At 49.8% G+C, this 19,645-nt stretch overlaps 1 non-coding gene across 1 annotated transcript; it reads right to left on the bottom strand.

Moving 5' to 3' along the window:
• Window positions 1–746: 746 nt before the first annotated feature.
• On the bottom strand, window positions 747–853 carry LOC115844136 (U6 spliceosomal RNA). Its single transcript, XR_004035999.1, has one exon. It is a non-coding gene; the product is annotated as a U6 spliceosomal RNA (small nuclear RNA).
• Between the last annotated feature and the right edge of the window lie 18,792 nt (window positions 854–19,645).

Raw genomic sequence — 19,645 nt, 5'->3', positions numbered from 1 at the left:
AGGCCAAGGTGCAGCTTCCTGTTGCCCCCTCCCCCTGTCTCCCACCATGTTTTTGTCCTGGCCCCTCTCCTGTTGGAGGATAACTGTGTGTTTGTTCATCTGTCTCCTCCGCTAGATTCAGAGCTCCACGGGGCAGAAACCCCATCCCATCCATCTGTGGGTCTGCAGTATCCAGCCCAGGGACGCCAACCTGGGAGCAGGCCAGCACAGGCCTGAGTGTGGAGGCGGCAGCGACCCCGCTCATGGGGAGCTGCATTTGTACGGCAGTTTATGCTTTGCAAAGCATCCTTATTTGTATTATTTAAGTAATAATCCATTCAGTTGGCAGACACTTTTTGAGCACCTGTTGTATGCCAGACATGAGCACACAGTATACTGAAGGCCAAGAAGGCCTCTCATCTCACGGAGCCTACAGATGTGGGGCTGAGCCCTGTGGGCTGCTGCCTCTTGCTGTGCTTCCCAAACACCAGCGGCTTGGATGTGCCCACTCTTCTTCCTTTGGCTGGTCTGCCTCAGTTTACACTCCAGGGACTCAGTCCTCTGCAGTCCTTGGCTTGAATGGCTCCTCAGAGTGCATGCCACTGAGGGCTAGGTGGTCCACGGCCTTCTCTGAAATCAGGAGATGGCAATAAAGGGCAGGCACAGGAGTTTAGATAAACCCCAGGCTCCATTCCGGAAAATTAGCTAACTTTTCCATGTGCTGAGTTCAGAGCATTCTGAGGAAATATTTGTTCCTTTTTTTTTTTTTTAATATGGAACGCTTCACGAATTTGTGTGTCATCCTTGTGCAGGGGCCATGCTAATCTTCTCTGTATCGTTCCAATTTTAGTGTACGTGCTGCCGAAGCGAGCACTGTTTGTTCGTTTTTAAAGTTTATTCTTTCATTCCGCAAACTATTATTAAGTCCCTACTATGTGCCGTGTCATTCTCTTATACCGTTTCATTTTCTCTTCCCAGAAACCCAACCACGTATAGGGCTCATTATCTCTGTCTCACAGTTGGGCGCCTGAAGCACAGAGAGGTTAAGTCACTTGCCCAAGAATGCACTGCTGGGACGTGGCAGAGCAGGAATTTCATGCCAGGAATGTCTTTCTCCCGAGCCAGGGCTCTTTCTGTGACCCCAGGTTGCTCCCTTTGGAATTCCAGTCCCAAGAGTCATGAGTGATGGGGTGCTCAAGGAAGGAGCATGGAATTCTGTCTGGGTTGGGGAATTGAAGTTGACACCTGACTTGAGTTTCAAAGAGCAGTGTTTCAAAGAGCAATGATGAGTTGTCCAGGAAGGAAAGGAGCAGGGAAGGGCATTTCAGGCCAAGAGATCAGCATGTGCAAAACAGAGTTCAGAAACACATGCTGTGTCCACAGCTGTGCAGTGTGGCTTGCATGTCAGCTGCATGAGGTATGTGTACGTGCGGGGAGTGGGGCACAATTCGGGAACGGTGGGTTGGGGCTAGATTGTGAGGGTAGAGATGGCCACATCCAACTCGTAAATAGACCTCGCTTGACGCTGGCAGTGGCTTAAAAAAATTAGTTGCCATTAAATTTTAAGTGTGTGTGGGAGAAGGCAGGGGGAGATTTCACATAGGAAAAACAGATGTGCAGCTTTCTTCAGAGGATCTGGCAACCCTGGACTTGCGTTTCTGCTGTTCCTTGTGGAGCATGGTCACCACAGCCCCCATCCCACCGATGACACATTCACGCACTTGCCCAGTGCATGAGACCTTGAACTCACCCACTAAAGGAGTTTAAGCATCATTTCTTTAGGTAGCTGAAAGGTTTCAAACAGGAGAGTGATTATCTTCAAAAAGCTCCTGCTGGCTGTGAGGGGGCTGGGAGGCAGGGTGAGGCAGGGAGACCCCCCCCAAATGACTATCCTTGTCATTTGCTCAGCATTGCTGGATGCCTTATTCACTCCTTGTATCAACCCTGCAAGGCCAGGTTAGCAGATGAGGAGATAGAAGCTCGAAAAGCAGATGCCATGAAAGGAAGAATGGAGAGATTGGACCACATAAAAATGTAAAACTTTTATATGACCAGGGAAACCATTCACAAGGTTCAAAGACAAGCCACAGACCAGGAGGAAAAGTCTTTAAAACATACACCCCTGATAAAGAATAGTATCCAGAGTGCAAGGAGGTCTGCAAATCAGTAAGAAAAGATAAGCAGTCTAGGAGGATGTAATGGATGCAAGCAGGAAGTTACTAGATGAAGAAACACAAATGGCCAGAAAGTGAATGAAAAGATGGTCAACCTCACCACCTCAGGGGATGATTCTGTCAGCATTAGGAAAATGCTCATAGAAACCACAGCACAATATCAATGTTGAGGGGAAATGAAAAAATGAGTAGCGTCTACTGTTGGTGAGACCATGGGGGAGCAGAGACTGACGTATGCAACAAGCGGGTAGGGTCATTTGGGGGCCAGTTTGACAGTTACCTGTCAATATGGAAAGTGCTCATATCCTTTGAGCCAGCCATCCTTTTTCTAAGTATTCTCGAGACAAATCTAACAGATGCATAAAGCAAAGTGGATAAGGATGTTCATTGCAGTGTTAATGAAGAAAACCAAAGGGCATAAACCAGCTGTCCATCAACAAGGGACTGGCGTGAGAACTCAAGGGTCACATGGTTCAGATAAAAAAAAACAAAAAACACCTCGAAACATCAGCCAAGAGTCATTCTCCAGCGTCTGTCTTCTGTTTGCCAAGTCCCCGCCTCTCTCACAGGAGGTAACCACCATCATCTGTTTCTAGCGTGTTCCTCTAGAAGTTTCTTCTGTGCATAATAAGCAACTGTACATTCCTATTCTTTCCCCTTGTTTTACACAAGTGGTGGCCTGCTACCATGCGTTTCTGCACTTTGCTCTTTTATTAGGAGATATATTGGACACAAAGAAGAGTGACTCAAACATTGGTACTTTTAAAAGATCAACATAAAGCGATCACTGATATATCCGACTGGGGATGAGAAATAGATCACTCCCAGCCCCGAGGCCACGAGGCTTTCCAAAATGGCTGTTCTGACTTACGCTCCTTTAGGGAATTTGTGTGATTTTACAAAAAGGATAAAGATTTGAGGTGGTTTTACTTGTTCAAGGTCCCCCAAGCTAGATAGGTAGTGGCTTTGGTTTGGCCTCAGGCCTGTCCAGCAGGGTGGAGGCTGAAGCCCCAAGCAGAGGGAAGCAGGCAGCGGAATAGGCCAGACATGGCAGAGGACCGTGCGGGGGACCTGGCCGACCTGGTGACACTCAGGGTTTCCTGACAGGGATTCCTCAGGGCCTGGGGGGTTACGCCGGTATCTTTCACTGCGCTGGGGGATGTGCAGGAATGCGTTTTAGGGCGCTGAGTGAGAGGGGCCTGCCGAGAGACCCCAGTCCTGGAGGCATCTGGCTGCGTAGCCCTGGGAGCTGGCAGCCCCGTTGGGGAGCCCCATGGGGGTGCCCTTCAAACAACCATTTTTTTCAACCGAATAAACAAATTCTTCACCTCTCCCCTCCAGCAAGGGTAATTTATCCTAGGGTGAAAAATGAATTCTCCCAGGAGGGTCTGCTGCCAGAGGCCCTGGAGCCATGAATTTACTGTCTGCCTTCTGTCCTGATGGAACTGGGTCTCGAGATTTACGTCTGGGGTTTATGGGCAGCTGGCTCTGGGTTGGCAGGAGTCCTGGAGGGCAGCTGTATTTTATAGTGAGGCTGGGCCCTATGAGGGTGTAAATCACTGTGGCCGCCCGGCCTCCCAAGAGAGGCCACCTCCTTCAAGTGGGTGGGGAGGGGCTGGGGGAGGGGTGATACCTGGGGACAGCAGGAAGGACCCCCCTCAGAGATTACCTGGTCCAGCTCTCTCCGGTTCTTAGTGGAGGGGTCAGATTCTGGTTTGAGTGATTTACTTTTTGCGGTTGTTTTGTTTCTTTCAAATGTAAACCAGCCAGAACCCCCCTCCAAACTGCTCTGGAGTGAGCATCAACAGTTTGCTGGGACGATTTGCTGCCTGAGCTCTCGGTGACCTCTGCCCTGCAGGAGCTCACAGGTTCAGCTAGTGGTCCCCATCGCGGGGTGTGGCTGCCACACCCGGGACATTTCTTGAGGAGGAAGATGGAGAAAATATTAAGAGTTTTGCTTTACATTTATGTTTTATCACAATTTAATTTTTTCTATGTCTGTGTGTATCGTATGATGTGATACACAGATATAGTGAAACATGGGTATTACATACATAATATGCATATGTTACTGCAGAGGAATGTACATTTTCTGTAGATGGGAGTGCAAGATCAAAAGGGTTTGGAGACCACTCCCTGCCTACCTGATGGGAGTGTAGCAGTAGGGAGGGCCCTGGCTGGGGTCTCCTTTTCTTGGAGGGCAGAGGGCACCAGCATTTACTGAGCATCTGCTAAGTACTGGACATGGGCACACCATTTCTCTAGAGGCCTGGATCCTATAGCAACAGTGGGAGGCAAAGATGGTTAACCCCATTCTACAGACCAGGAGACTGAGGCCCAGAAGGGAGAAGGCCCCACTTGGTCCCTGAGCTGGGACTGGCCTCCTGTTGACCAGTTTCCTGGTTCTTCCTTTGTCTATATTTCCAAAAAAGAAATCTTGTAAAATGTGTTTGGGCATTCAAACTATTTAAAATAATTAAACACAGCGATATCAATTTAAAAAAAGATATTGCAGAGCCCCCCACCCCGTGCAGCACTGGTAAGTGCACACTCCTCTGCCCTCTTGCTATCATTAAAAAAATAATAATAAGAGTATCATTTTAAATTAAGTTACTTTCTCCCTGATTAAGCATGCAATTATTGTTAAATGTAGACCATTTTGAAAAGAAGGATAAAGACCAAGAAGAAAACTAAAATCATCCTCCGCTAACTCATTATCCAGGGACGCTTTGGTGCATTTCCTTCCAGTCTTTCTTCCACTGTCTATTTTTGTTTAGATCATATGACATATACCATTTTATGTTTTGCTTTTTCTTCACTTAGCTTTGTAGGGTCACCATCTCCCTGGATTATTCTAGCTGCAGAATGCCCATCAAGTGGCTGTATGGGGCGTAGTTTATTTACCTGCTCCTCTCCCCTTCAAGTTGGATAACAAAGTTGTTTCCAGCATTTTGCTGAGGCGCAGTGAGACTCAGCTTACTTGTGGTTGTCGTCAGCCTGTAAGGCAGTTCCACTTGGGCTTTTTCCTCTGCAGATGTTATTTCTCACGCTTGTCACTTTTAATGGCTACATAATCTCCTGGAGTGTTGCTATTCCTCATGTTCTAGACCATTTCTCCCTCTCTGTATCCCATGAGGTCTCCCTGCTCCCTCTGGGAAGCCACCCCCTCCCCTGAGCACCTTGGATTCAGGGAAGTAACCTTGGCGGGGTGGGGGCAGGGAAGGGGCTGTCGTCATCTTTCAGGACCCCAGGCATTTGCTGCCTCCCTCCTGCCTGTGTCCTGGCCCCGCACCAGATGTGGGCTGATTCCTTCCTTCCCTGCTTTCATTCATTCTTCAGTTGTTTAACCACAACCTGTTAGGTGCTAGTCACTGCTCTAGGTGCTGGGGCTACAGCAGCGAACGAGACAGTCTTCGTCCTTACGGAGCAGGGGCGCTGGGCCATGAATAGGTGAGCAAGTAAATAAGAGTTCACAGAAGCAAAGGAAGACAAGGAAATGGGATGAGATGATAAAGGGTGACGAGGTGGTCAAGGAGGGCCTTCTGGAGGAGATGACATTTGTGCTGGGACCAGCCAAGGGAAGACCTGGGAGAGAAGCTCTGCAGGCAGAGGGAAGAGCAGGGAGAGGCCCTGAGGCAGGAATGTGCCTGGTGTGTTTGAGGAATGGAGGCCAGCGTGCAGGAGAGTGGAGCGGGGTGAGGCCAGAGGGCTCAGAAGGGCCCCGCAGGCCGAGGGGAGGAGTCTGGATTTCTTCAGAGAGTCCTGGGAAGCCTTTGCAGGGCCTGGCCCACATTATGTGCCCAGTTGAACAACTGCTGTTACTGTTGTTCCCTCCTCGTGAAGGAGTCGGAGGGCTGAGACTTGCTCAATGCACAGTGCACCAGGGTTGCCGTCTGGCCTCCTTCGAGTCTGACCTGTTTCCTTCCTGCTGCATCTCACACCTGTTCTCTCTGACAGTGGCCCTAGGACAAGCTGGCTCTGCGCCTCTGCAGCTCCCCACCCCCTAACTCCCTCGGCCCAGGAACTGGGGACCCTGTGGGCCTGTGTTTGCTCTGAACTGTCCCTCTGTGTGAACTGGGCCGATTCTGCCTCCTGGGGCTTTCAGGGGGCTGTGCTGGCACCTAGTGGGGGCTCACTAACGTCAGCTGTGAAGATACTAAATCAAACATCTTAAAAAATTATTTTTTAGGGCTTCCCTGGTGGCGCAGTGGTTGAGAGTCCGCCTGCTGATGCAGGGGACACGGGTTCAAGCCCCGGTCCGGGAAGATCCCACATGCCACGGAGCGGCTGGGCCCGTGAGCCATGGCCGCTGAGCCTGCGCGTCCGGAGCCTGTGCTCCGCAACGGGAGAGGCCACAGCAGTGAGAGGCCTGCAGCAGCCCTGGCCCTGCGGGCACCCTGGAGGGAGGTGGCAGGTGGCCACTTGGGGAAAATAAAAAGCAATTGCATTGGATTCTGCACTTAATTTAATGAAAAGGGCCTGCAGGCAGGCAGAGGCAGAGGCAGTGAGGCAGAGCTTGCGGGTTGCGGGCAGGAGTGATTCTGGAGAGATTTATGGCGCTTCATAAAACATTCAGATCCAGGCTGAGCTTGGATGGTGCTGGGCTCAGTGCCCTGGGCTGTCTCCGCAGCCTGGGAGGCAGATGGTCTGAGACTCCCCATGGCTGTGATTGCTGTGTGGCCCTGGGCAAGTCACAGCCCGTCTCTGGGCTCTGGAGCACCATCAGGCATTCTGGGTTCCCTCCTGCCCCTCTGTCCTTGGCCCCAGCCTGCTGCCTGCCTCCACCAGGCCTACGAGGCTTTCCATATCCATGAGATCCTCTTCCCCACAGCCTGTGCCCTCCCCAACCCAGTTGTTTTTCCATTTTACAGAGGAGAACACTGAGGCTCTGAGAGGTTCACTGATGTGCCCAGAGCTGTACAGCAAGTCTGGGGCAGGTGTGGGGGGTTGTCTGGCCCCTTTAAGTGTGGGAAGTCAGGAACCTCCGTGGTGTGCTTGAAGGCCACTCAGGTTTTCAACGGGGGGGGGGGGCGATTTGCCTTTCCCCCATGTGAAGTCTGTCCTATTGTGTTTCATCTTCCCATTCAACAGAGAAGGGCCAGGAGAGTTAAGGGCTCAGGCTGGACCCCACAGCAACTAGCAACAGAACTAGAATATAATTGCCTCCTGGTCCAGCCTTTCTCCCCAGTACAATGCAGAAGTCTTTCAGCCTCCCCTGTCTTGAGCTCAGCTCCTCCACTCATTTGCTGTGTCACCCTGGGCAAGTGACCTGACCTCTCTGAGCCTCCATGTCTTCATCTTTAAAATGAGGATTACAGTATGCCCACCTCCAGGCTTGATGGGAGGATCAGCTGTTGGCAAATGGCCTAGAATAGTACCCGATATCAATTTCTTTTCAGAAAAATTGTAATTCTAGGGCTGTTCAAACTCTGGAGAAAAATCTTACTAGAAAGGAGCCCCTTCTTTACAGGACCTGGGCTTTGCTGGTGTGGCCCCTCCCGAGGCGGAGGAGGAGGGAGGGAACTTAATGTGGGCTGGTGGTTGCAGATGGCAAGCAGCTAATTTATTTACTTCTTCCTAATAAATATGCACGACACATACATAAAATATCTCACTTGTACCGTTCCACCCAGATCCTGGCAGACAGCGACAGTAGGCAGCGTCGCTCTGAGGCAGGCTCTGTGTGTGTGTGGAGTCTAGCAAGGGGGCTAATGAGCTGATTGTTCCTGCTTTAACCTAATTTCTTGCCATGTATCCAGCAGCGCTCAGAATTCCCAGTTCAGGAAGTGCTGGGCATCCCCTCCAGGCTTCCCAGCTAAGCTCAGGTTAAGGAAGGCCCCAACACCTCTTGCTCCCCTCTGAACTGGGCCAGACTGACCTGGGAGGGGGTGAGCTCCCCGTCAAGGCTGGTGGGGTTTGGGCTGGGGGACTCCCGGGGCATCTCTGGAGATGCTTTGGCCACTCTGGTGGGCCGAGTTTTTGCATACTTGACCTGTTTCTGGTTCGTGCACTGGCGTCTTGACAGGGGCCCCAGCCTCACGCTCTCCCCGCTGCATTCAGTTCTTCTGTTCCCCTCACCCAGCTCATCTGGGAGCCAGGAAGTCCAGTTATAAGACAGGATAACAATTCAGGGAACTGCCACCCCCAGAGCTGAAAGAAACGTGGAGAGGGGCAGGGGGCAGGGGCAGCCTGCAGACTCAGAAGGACTGGGATTCCCCTCACTCCTTCTGAGACCTTGGACAAATTACCCGACTCCTCTGAGTCTCAGTGTCTTCACCTGTGAAATGGGCAGTGTTGGTATTTACCTGACAGGTTTGTCATGAGACTTGTTCATTTGTTTGTTCGACAAATGTTTGCTGAGCAACTGATATGTGAAGACACTGCCTCAGGCCCTGCGGGTACAGTGTGAATAAGACAGACAGGACCTTGCCCAATGGATCTCACGTCCTAGTGTGCGAGCCAGCCAAGTGCCTTGTCAACAAATGGATGTCCACTCTAGTGACAGGCCGTGAAATGAGAATGTAGCCAAGGCAGGGTGTTCAGGGAGTGGAGACCCCCCTCAGCTGTGGTCCTCAGGAAGGCTGCTCTGAGGAGGTGATGGTCAAGCACACACTTGGATGATGAGAAGGAGCCCACTCTGCAGGGAATTGCACAGGCAGAGGGAATAGCCAGTGCAGTGGCCCTGAGGTGCGGACAGGTCTGCATGTTCTGGGAAGGCCAGGGCTGCACAGGCACATGAGGCAAAGCAAGTGACACCTCTGGCATAGGGCCTGGCACAGGGCAAATACTTGTTGGTCCTCTTCCTCCTTCCCCGGCCCTCCTGCTTTCTTGCTCTCCCTGGCCTGTGCTTGAGTCCTTCATGTAATCAAGGTGTGAGGGTCAGAGATTCCTAAAATATCTAAGCTTTGCAACTTGACCTCTTTTAGACTCATCCTGAATAAGCCTGAGTCTCTTGAATGGCCTGTGGTCTCTCTCTGTGCCCACCTTGCAGTCATATGTATCATGTATTGCCAGCAGACAAAGGACTCATCCAGAATATATAAAGAGCTCTTATAAATCAACAAGAAAAGGACAGACAACCTAATAGCAAATTGGCCAAGAGACCTGAACAGGCACTTCACAAAGGAGATCCAAATGATCAGTAAATGTGTGAAAAGGTGCTCAGCAGCATCTCACAGAGGGAAATGGGAATTAAACCACAGAGAGGTACCCATCAGAGGGCCCATGTTGAAAAGGCTGAAACTGCTGAGTGTCTGTGTGGAGGTGGAGCAGTGGGACCATCATGCACTGAGGCTGGGAGTGGAAACGTCACTTTACTGCAGGTTCCCTGGAGAGAGGAAGTGCAGGTATATCACACCCACAGCAACACGGGATAAATTCACCAACTGCTGTCTCCTGTCTCCCAGCCTGTCCCCCTGGCAGCCCGGTGCTGGGTCTCTTTTCCCACTCCTCCCTCCTCAGCCTTCCCTTGGCCGCTCTGCTCATCAGCTCTGCTTCAGGCTTGCACACACCAGGGTCGAAAACAAACCAGGCCCTCTCAGCTGAGCCATGGCTACCTGCTCACTCTCAAGCCTGCAGAGGAGGCAGTATCAGGCAGGAAGCTTTGGGTTATAAGTGACAGAAACCCAACCCCAACTGGCACAAGCAAGAAAGAGAACTTACATGCTCATAACAGCTTCAGGAGGGGCTGAATCCAGGGGCTCAAAGGATGACATCAGAGCTCTGTCTCTCTACTCCCTGTCTTTCTTTCTCTGTGCTGGTGGCTTTGCTCCAGACTCATACCATTCTCCAGTCCGGTGGAAAAAGAATGCACAGATGGCTCCAGCAAAAGTTCTGGGGCCGTCCCCCACTGGACAGTGTTGGGTCACATGTCTTTTCCTCAGCCAGTCACTGTGGCCTGGAGAATGAACTGCTCTGACCGGCTACACCTGGCTATGCCCGCCTTGGAGGCAAGGTCAGCCCCATGAACTGCATGGACAGAGGGTGGGGGAGGGCATCTCCCCAGAGCAAAATTAGAGTGTTGTTACCAGAAGACCAGAGTCTAGATGTTGGATGAACAGAAACAACTGACATCCACGGTGGAGGCCTCAGTTCATTTGGATGAGGAGAGTGGGCTCGGAGTGTATTAGTTCCAGAGAAACAGAATGGATAAGAGATCTATCTATTTATATATTTATCAGAAAAGCGATTTATTGTAAAGAATTGGCTGACATGATGGTGGAGTTGGCATACAGAAATCCATAGGGCAGCTCAGGCAGGCTGGAGACTCAGGCAGGGTTTCTACGCTGTACTCTTTAGGCAGAATTCTTCTGGGGGGAACCTCGGTCTTTGATTTTAAGATGAAGATGTTCAATTGATGGGGTGAGGCCCACCCACATAACGGAGGGTCATCTGCTTCACTCAGAGTCAGGTGATTGTAAATGTCAATCACATCTACAAAATATCTTGACAGCAATGTCTAGACTGGGGTTTGACCAAACGGCTGGGTACCATAGCCCAGTCAAGTTGACACATAAAGTGAACCATCACAGAGCAACAAAGGTGCTTATTTAAATAAGCACCATGTGGCAATGTAAAGATGTATTTGTCCCCTTCTCACCTGAGGCTGGGAGAAACCACTGAGGGAAGGTCAGGAGAGGCCACATGACCTCAGCAGAAGGAGAAGGGAGGAGAACCTTTTGGGGCCACTGGGAATTGCGTGTCGTTTTCATTCCCTACTCATTAACAGGTGTTGGTTCACATCTGCTCTGGGTTCTGGGGTGCAGGGGTGGCCAGGCCAGCTCTGTCCTGCAGGGTCCTCCAGCTGGCAGGGGACGCAGTTCACCCTATGAAGTCCCCCAGGCTGCTCGGGAAGCAGCTCCTGCATCGGCATGAAGTCCCATGGTGGGGTCAGCAGCTCTCTGAGTGCCCTGACGTGAGGTGGTTTAGCCATCAGCCGCTATGCTGGAGGAGAGGGGGATGCTGTGACACTGACAGGAGAATTACGGTAATTAGTGGCAGAGGAGACCATTATGCATGCGATGGACAGGCCTGCCTCACTGCCCAGAGGAATGGTGTGGAAGAGCTTCTGGCCACCTGTGCCACTGTGGAGCTGGGAGCCTCTGGGGAGGTGCTCCCTCTCTGTGCTGGTCTCCCGGTTTAGATGAGGGCTGACTGCATGCCTGGTGTTCAGCCCAGAGCCAGGAGCTCTGTTCACCTTGACCCAGAGGAATGTTCCAGAAACTGAGACTCAGGAAGAGAAACTGCTTTGCCCCAGGTGGCATAGCAGATTGGTGAAGGCGGGAGGCTGGATTCCAGTCCATGTCAGCCTGATCCCAGAGCTGTGACATTGTCACCTTCATGGGGGAATCCCAACGCAGCCGCCACCCTGGGCTTCTTTTCTGGTACCACCCAAAGAAATGCCCCCAGTCCTTCCCACCTGTAGAGTTGTTTGCAGGGTGACAAAGTGCAGCCTGTCCACTGTCACGTGATATCCGATCACAGACCGGCCCAGGAAAGTTTGCAAGAAGGTTGTCTCGGGAACCTTCTTAAAATTAACTGTATTGAGGTATAACTTACATACAGTAAAATGTCCTCATTTTCAGTGTACAGTTTGAAAGTTTTGACAGTTGTATACACCTGCATAACCACTGCCCCAATCCATGCATAATTAGTGTTCCCATCACCCACCAAAGCTATCTTGTGCCCCTCCTTTTCCTGCCTCTCCCTGGCAAGCACCCATTTGCTGTTCATCAGTATAAATTTGATTTGTCTTTAAAAAAATATATTTATTTATTTAGGCTGCACCGGGTCTTAGTTGCAGCACATGGACTCTTAGTTGTGTATGCGGACTTCTAGTTGCGGCATGCATGTGGGCTCTAGTTCCCCAATCAGGGATCGAACCCCGGCCCCCTGCATTGGGAGCACGGAGTCTTATCCACTGGACCACCAGGGAAGTCCCGATTTGTCTTTTTTAGAGTTTCATAGAAATGGGATCATACGTGTATAGTTTTTGCACATTCAGCATGTCTTGAGATCCCCACATGCTGCTTTGTCTCAGTATCTCGTTCTTTTTCTTGCCGAGTGTATCCAAGGACTGTCTTTATTCAGTCTCTTTTTCGTGGGCATTTGGGTGGTTCCTGGTCTTGGGTTGCTGTGACTTAAGCTGCCAGGTGCCCTTATAGAAAAGGGTTTGTGTGAACACATGTTTCCATCTCTGTTGGCTAAATATGCAGGAGTGGGATTATGGGGTTGCAGGCCAAGTGTATGTTTAACTTATAAGAAGCAGACGCATTTTATGGATGAAGAAATCGAGGGTCAGAGAGAGAAAGCAGCTGACGTGGCTCACCCAATGCGAGACAGTCCAGCCCAGGGCTCTCTTACCTCATCATTGACTCACCCAATAAATAAGAAAGAAAAAAACCCTTTCATTCATAATGTTCATTAGCACCTATGTATACACCATTTATTTCACTTAATGCTCACAACAGTTCCCATGAGACCAATCATAGTATTATGCCCATTTCCCAGATGAAGAATGGAGGCCCAGAGAGGTGACGGTGTGGCTGAGACTCAAACTCAGATCTCTAGGCCCTTGGTCTTTCATTGCACCAACTAGAGAAGCAGAGAACACAAGACCCCACTGCCCAGCCCATTGCCAGTTGATCACTGCAGTCTTTCCTGCTGACTCAGCCTCGGAGGCTTTTTTAACACAGCTCCACACAGCCACTCATGCTGGATCGGGAAGGCAGGCAAGAGAAGAGCTACCACAACCAGCCCTGGCCCTGGCCCATCTCAGAGTCCAGGTCTGCCCGGCACAAGGGCCCTCCCCAGCCAAAGGCTGAGCCAGAAAGGACTCCAAGCTCAGAACCTCTTCGCCCCACAGCCTGGGGCGAGGAGGGGGCTGTTGCTCTGAAGCCAGAGCTGTGCGGGTCTGCACCTTCCCAGCCAGTCCAACTGGGTGGGGGCTGGAGAGAGCGTCCAGGCAGAGGGGCCTGTTACGTGCTTCACATGAGACCCAGGTCTGACATGCGCCCTGCAAGCTGGATGTTTATCTCCCATTCTCAGATGAGGCAGCTGAGATCTGAGGCCTAGAAACCGAGAAGAGACAGACTCAAAGCCAGGCCTGCCTGGCCCAGCGCCCAAGCTCCCTCTGCCACATCCACAGTCCTCCTTTTGCTGGGACTTCCTTGGCTCCAGGCCAAGGGCTGGACCTGGTTTTATTTATTTATTTATTATTTTTTAATTTTTTTATTATTAATTAATTTTATTTTTGGCTGCGTCGGGGCCTCGCTGCTGCACGCGGGCTCTCTCCAGTTCCGGTGAGTGAGGGCTACTCTTTGTCGTCGTGCGTGGGCTTCTCATTGCGGTGGCTTCTCCCGTTGCAGAGCATGGGCTCCAGGTGCGCACGCTTCAGCAGTTGTGGTTCGCGGGCTCCAGAGCGCAGGCTCAGTAGTTGTGGTGCCCGGGCTTAGTTGCTCTGCGGCGTGTGGGATCTTCCCGGACCAGGGCTCGAACCCATGTCCCCTGCATGGCAGGCAGGTTCTTAACCACTGCGCCACCAGGGAAGCCGTGGACCTGGTTTTACTTGGACCTGGGATGTTGTTAGCTGGTCAGTATCTGCCCAGAGGTCCTCCCTGCTGGGATACAATCCGAGTGACCTTGATTCTTACTTTGATAAAACTTTACTGAGAAGTGGGATGAGCAAACCCTGAGCTGAGTGTCAAGAAGGGAAGGGCCTCCCAGGCAGGACCACAGCCTGGAGGTGGGGCTGTTCAGACTGGGGCTAGAGAGGAAGCAGGGCAGTGTGGGCTGCTGGTTTGGACTCTGCTGAGCTGTCAGGGGCTAAACTGTCATTTCACGGGTCTCCCTTCCCCTCTTTGTCTCTGTCTCTGTCTCTGTGTCTTTCTGTCTCTTCCTGGCAGCCTCTACCTGTGGTCTCTGTCTGGGTCTGGACCTCTCGCTCTGTCTTCAGAGTCCTTTTCTTTTTCTGGTTTGCAAGCATGTTTCCACTTGTCACAGATTCCCTAAGAAGGAATCACGGACCATTTGTCTCCAATCCAATCTGTCATGAACATCACCAGTAGAAATAACCAACACAAAATAAAACTGACATTGGCTAAAACCGTGCACAGTAAAAATAGTTATTGACCTAGAAATTAACAGAAGATTTAAATCTCCATGCCAACATTAAGATCTGCAAAAATCTGATCCGAGAGAATTGAAATTGACAGAAATCACGACTGGAACAGGGAATCCATGGTGGCAGAAGTTGCTGCAATTGGTGGTGTGTGTGCTGTGGGCAAAGGAACTGATTGATGAGTCAAATCTTCACTGCAAATTTTAATTAGGAAAGACTCCATTTCAGTGAAATCGACCTCAATAAAACAAAAACGGCAGCGGAAACCGTGGAAGTGGCTTAACTGCACTTTGTAGAGGATTAAACAATGGCTTAAATGGGGTCTTTGGGGCTCGTGCCAGAAAGCGCTTCCTCGCGTTCATCAAGTTGTAAAATTTGTGCATTTGTATTCAAGATGTCCTTGCCACCTAACAGGGGTCAATATAGACCATGACATCTGTAGGAAAGACCATGGTGCCTTCAAGTGCTCAGTTAATGCAGAACGAGAGAGGAGGTGTTTGTGAACGGTCCAACGTTGCTCGACTTTGGCTGTACCCTGGCCAGACACCACCTTTAAAACCTGTGTCTGATACCCTCACTTCCTCCTGTCTTCAGTGACTCCTCACTGCTGCCAGGATCAAGGTCAGCATCCTCCCATGCGGCCCACCCTTACTACCCTCTCCACCCTCCCTCTCACTGCTTCCCTCTGCCATCTCTGGGCTCCAGCCACACTGGCCTCCTGTCCATTCTTGCAGGAAAACAGCCAAATGAGAGGCAGCGTAGCACGGGGGGTTCAAATTCATTCTCTGCTCCTTATGAGCTGTGTGACCTTGTGCAGGTTACCTAACCTCTCTGTGCTTCTTCATCTGTAAAATGGGAATAGTAGCGCTTGCCTGAGAGTGTCATCACGCGATAAGCTGCGTTAATGCAGGAAAGCCACAGAGCCGAGCCTGCCTCAGGGGAGCACTCAAGGGTGTTCATTCTTACTCCCATCCCAGGACTTTGTGCACGCTGTTCTCTCTGCATCGGGGGCTGGTGGGGGCTTCTCTGGTTACTCCCCACTAATCCTGTGGACCTCAGCCCAGCATCCTCTCTGTAGGAAAGCCTCCCATTGCTCCCTGTTACACCCTCTCACGCCCTGAGCCCTACAGCTGCTGGCTGGTTCTGCCATCCTTCTATCCCCAGCATTGCCCCAGAGCCTGGCACTTAGCAGGCGATCAGCAATTCAGGGCCTGCTGGGCGGTAGCCCACTCCCTCTGGTGGTGATGGGGGTGGGTTTGAGACTCACCAGCGCCACCCGTGGCTGATAGGATTCATAGCATCCATGCAGCTCTGTCTTCCGCGGCCTCTCTCACAGAGGGTGGGCCTGAAGCTTCCCCGGTACCGTCCCCCCACCCCGCCCCCCTGCCACCTGGGCTCTGAAGAGACAGAATGAGTCTCGGCAGATGCCTGAGCAGATGCCAGCTGCCTCCCTGATGACAGCCTCTTAATTGCTTCCACCCCATCCTTTTTGTTTTCCTTAAAGGGCTGTCGCCCAGCGCGGCCCCCACAGTGGACACAGTAGGCAGCTAGCCCTTCTGCCAGCCCCTCAGTGACTCATCAGCTGTGTCCCGCCCTCCCTTCCAGTATCACCCGCATCCAGAGTGGCACCCACAAGTAGGAATTCCTTCGTTAAGCCCACAAGGCCATTCTTTAGGGCACCGGCATGAAATGGACCTGCTGTGGGCCGGCCATGGTGCTGGCGGTTCTCTGGGTTCTTACCAGCAATGGTCCAGCTTGCCAACTGGAGGCTGGCTTTCTGGACTCCTCATCCCAACACATGCTCAGTGGATGTTTTAGACCCTGGTGTAGCCACAGGGCCTTGAGAATCAGAATCTCCAGGGGGTGGGGGGTGGGGGTGGGGAGATGTTTAAAATGCTCGTCCCCAGGCCCCAACCCAAGCCTCAGGAATCAGCATTGCTGGGAGTGGTATGGCAACACTTTAGTTTCCCTTCAACTTAAAATTGTAAAATAGGTACTTCCCTGGTGGCGCAGTGGTTAAGTATCTGCCTGCCAGTGCAGGGGATATGGGTTCGAGCCCTGGTCCGGGAAGATGCCACATGCCGCGGAGCAACTAAGCCCGTGTGTCACAACTACTGAGCCTGCACTTTAGAGCCTGTGAGCCACAACTACTGAAGCCCATGCACCTAGAGTCCATGCTCCACAACAAGAGAAGCCAACACAATGAGAAACCTGCACACCGCAACGAAGAGTAGCCCCCACTGGCCGCAACGAGAGAAAGCCTGCGCGCAGCAACTTAGACCCAACGCAGCCATAAATAAATAAATAAAATTGTAAAATAAACATCTGGTTATAACACAGAGGAGGAGTATAAAGATAAAGAAAAGTGAACACCCTTGTAGCTACCCAGGTTAAGAAATAGAACACTGCCAGCCCCTTAGAAGTTCCCTGGGGTTCATCTCAAACGGCGTCTCCCTTACTCCTCCACCCAGAGGTACCCACAGTCCTGACTTTTTGGATGATCATTCTCTCCGTTTTCTTTATGGTGTTACCCCCTTGTATCAACATATATCACTACACGACAAAGTTTGTTTTTGCCTGTTCTTGAACTTCACATAAATGGAATCTCATAGTGTGTAGTCTTCTCTGTCCCGCTCTTTCCCCTCACCACCATGTTTTTGAGCTCCATCCATTGTGTTGTGTGTAACAGCAACGTGTTCTTTTTCACCGCTCAGTAGTATTCCATTGCACGAATGCACCACCATTTCTTTTTTTAAAAATAAATTTATTTATTTATTTTATTTTTGGCTGCGCTGGGTCTTCGTTGCTGCGCTCGGGCTTTCTCTAGTTGTGGTGAGCGGGGCTACTCTTCGTTGTGGTGCACGGGCTTCTCAATGCGGTGGCTTCTCTTGCTGCAGAGCACAGACTCCAGGCACGCGGGCTTCAGTAGTTGTGGCACATGGGCTCAGCAGTTGTGGCTGACAGGCTCTAGCGCGCAGGCTCAGTAGTTGTGGTGCACGGGCTTAATTGCTCTGCGGCATGTGGGATCTTCCCAGATCAGGGCTCGAACCCATGTCCCCTGCATTGGCAGGCAGATTCTTAACCACTGCACCGCCACGGAAGTGCCTGCACCACCATTTTTATTCATCTATTCTACTATTGATGGACTTCAAGATTGTTTCCAATTTTTGACTTTTATGAAAAATGCTGCTCTGAATATTCTTGAACCTGCTGCCTCCTGGTAGCCAGATGCACACATTCCTGTTGTGTGCATACCTTCAAGTGCAGTTGCCAGCCCGTAGGGTAAGCATTTTTTTAAAATAAATTTATTTATTTTATTTTATTTATTTTTGGCTGTGTTGGGTCTTTGTTGCTGCATGTGGGCTTTCTCTAGTTGCGGCGAGCAGGGGCTACTTTTCATTGTGGTGGGAGGGCTTCTCATTGCGGTGGCTGCTTTTGTTGCAGAGCACAGGCTCTAGGCACGTGGGCTTCAGTAGCTGTGACTCGCCGGCTCTAGAGCACAGGCTCAGTAGTTGTGGTGCATGGGTTTAGTTGCTCCGCAGCATGTGGGACCTTCCCGGACCAGGGCTCGAACCCGTATCCCCTGCATTGGCAGGTGGATTCTTTTTTTTTAATTAATTAATTTTTTTTGAATTTTATTTTATTTATTTTTTTATACAGCAGGTTCTTATTAGTTATCTTTTTTATACATATTAGTGAATAAATGTCAATCCCAATCTCCCAATTCATCCCACCACTACCACCAGCCCCCTGCCACTTTCTCCCTTGGTGTCCATACGTTTGTTCCCTACATCTGTGTCTCTATTTCTGCCCTGCAGACCAGTTCATCTGTACCATTTTTCTAGGTTCCACATATATGAGTTAATATACGATATTTGTTTTTCTCTTTCTGACTTACTTCACTCCGTATGACAGTCTCTAGATCCATCCACGTCTCTACAAATGACCCAATTTCGTTCCTTTTTATGGATAATATTCCATTGTATACATGTACTATATCTTCTTTATCCATTCGTCTAAATATCCTAAATGTCGATGGGCATTTAGGTTGCTTCCATGTCCTGGCTATTGTAAATAGTGCTGCAATGAACATTGGGGTGCATGTGTCTTTTTTTTTTTTTTTTGCATGTGTCTTTTTGAGTTATGGTTTTCTCTGGGTATATGCCCAGTAGTGGGATTGCTGTGTTATATGGTAATTCTATTTTTAGTTTTTTAAGGAACCTCCGTACTGTTCTCCATAGTGGCTGTATCAATTTACATTCCCACCAACAGTGCAAGAGGGTTCCCTGTTCTCCACACCCTCTCCAGCATTTGTTGTTTGTAGATTTTCTGATGATGCCCATTCTAACTGGTGTGAGGTGATACCTCAATGTAGTTTTGATTGGCATTTCTCTAATAATTAGTGATGTTGAGCAGCTTTTCATGTGCTTCTTGGCCATCTGTATGTTGTCTTTGGAGAAATGTCAATTTAGGTGTTCTGCCCATTTTTGCATTGGGTTGTTTGTTTTTCTAATATTGAGCTGTATGAGCTGTTTATATATTTTGGAGATTAATCCTTTGTCTGTTGATTCATTTGAAAATATTCTCCCATTCTGAGGGTTGTCTTTTCTTCTTGTTTATAGTTTCCTTTGCTGTGCAAAAGCTTTGAAGTTTCATTAGGTCCCATTTGTTTATTTTTGTTTCTATTTCCGTTACTCTAGGAGGTGGATCAAAAAGGTCTTGCTGTGATTTATGTCAAAGAGTGTTCTTCCTATGTTTTCCTTTAAGAGTTTTATAGTGTCCGGTCTTACATTTAGGTCTCTAATCCATTTTGAGTTTTATTTTTGTGTATGGTGTTAGGGAGTGTCCTAATTTCATTCTTTTACATGGAGCTGTCCAGTTTTCCCAGCACTACTTATTGAAGAGACTGTCTTTTCTCCATTATATATTTTTGCCTCCTTTGTTGTAGATTAGGTGACCACAGGTGTGTGGGTTTATCTCTGGGCTTTCTGTCCTGTTCCATTGATCTGTATTTCTGTTTTTGTGCCAGTACCATGCCGTCCTGATTATTGTAGCTTTGTAGTATAGTCTGAAGTCAGGCAGCCTGATTCCTTCAGCTCCATTTTTCTTTCTCAAGATTGCTTTGCATATTCAGGGTCTTTTGTGTTTCCATACAAGTTGTAAAATTTTTTGTTCTCATTCTGTGAAAAATGAGGTTGGTAATTTGATAGGGGTTGCATTGAATCTGTAGATTGCTTTGGGTAGTATAGTCATTTTCACAATATTGATTCTTCCAATCCAAGGACATGGTATATCTCTCCATCTGTTTGTGTCATCTTTGATTTCTTTCATCAGTGTCTTATAGTTTTCTGAGTACAGGTCTTTTGTCTCCTTA

The sequence above is a fragment of the Globicephala melas genome, chromosome 11 (genome assembly GCF_963455315.2).
Source record: "Globicephala melas chromosome 11, mGloMel1.2, whole genome shotgun sequence".
Lineage (NCBI taxonomy): Eukaryota > Metazoa > Chordata > Mammalia > Artiodactyla > Delphinidae > Globicephala > Globicephala melas.
This window is presented reverse-complemented; position numbering and strand designations above follow the sequence as displayed.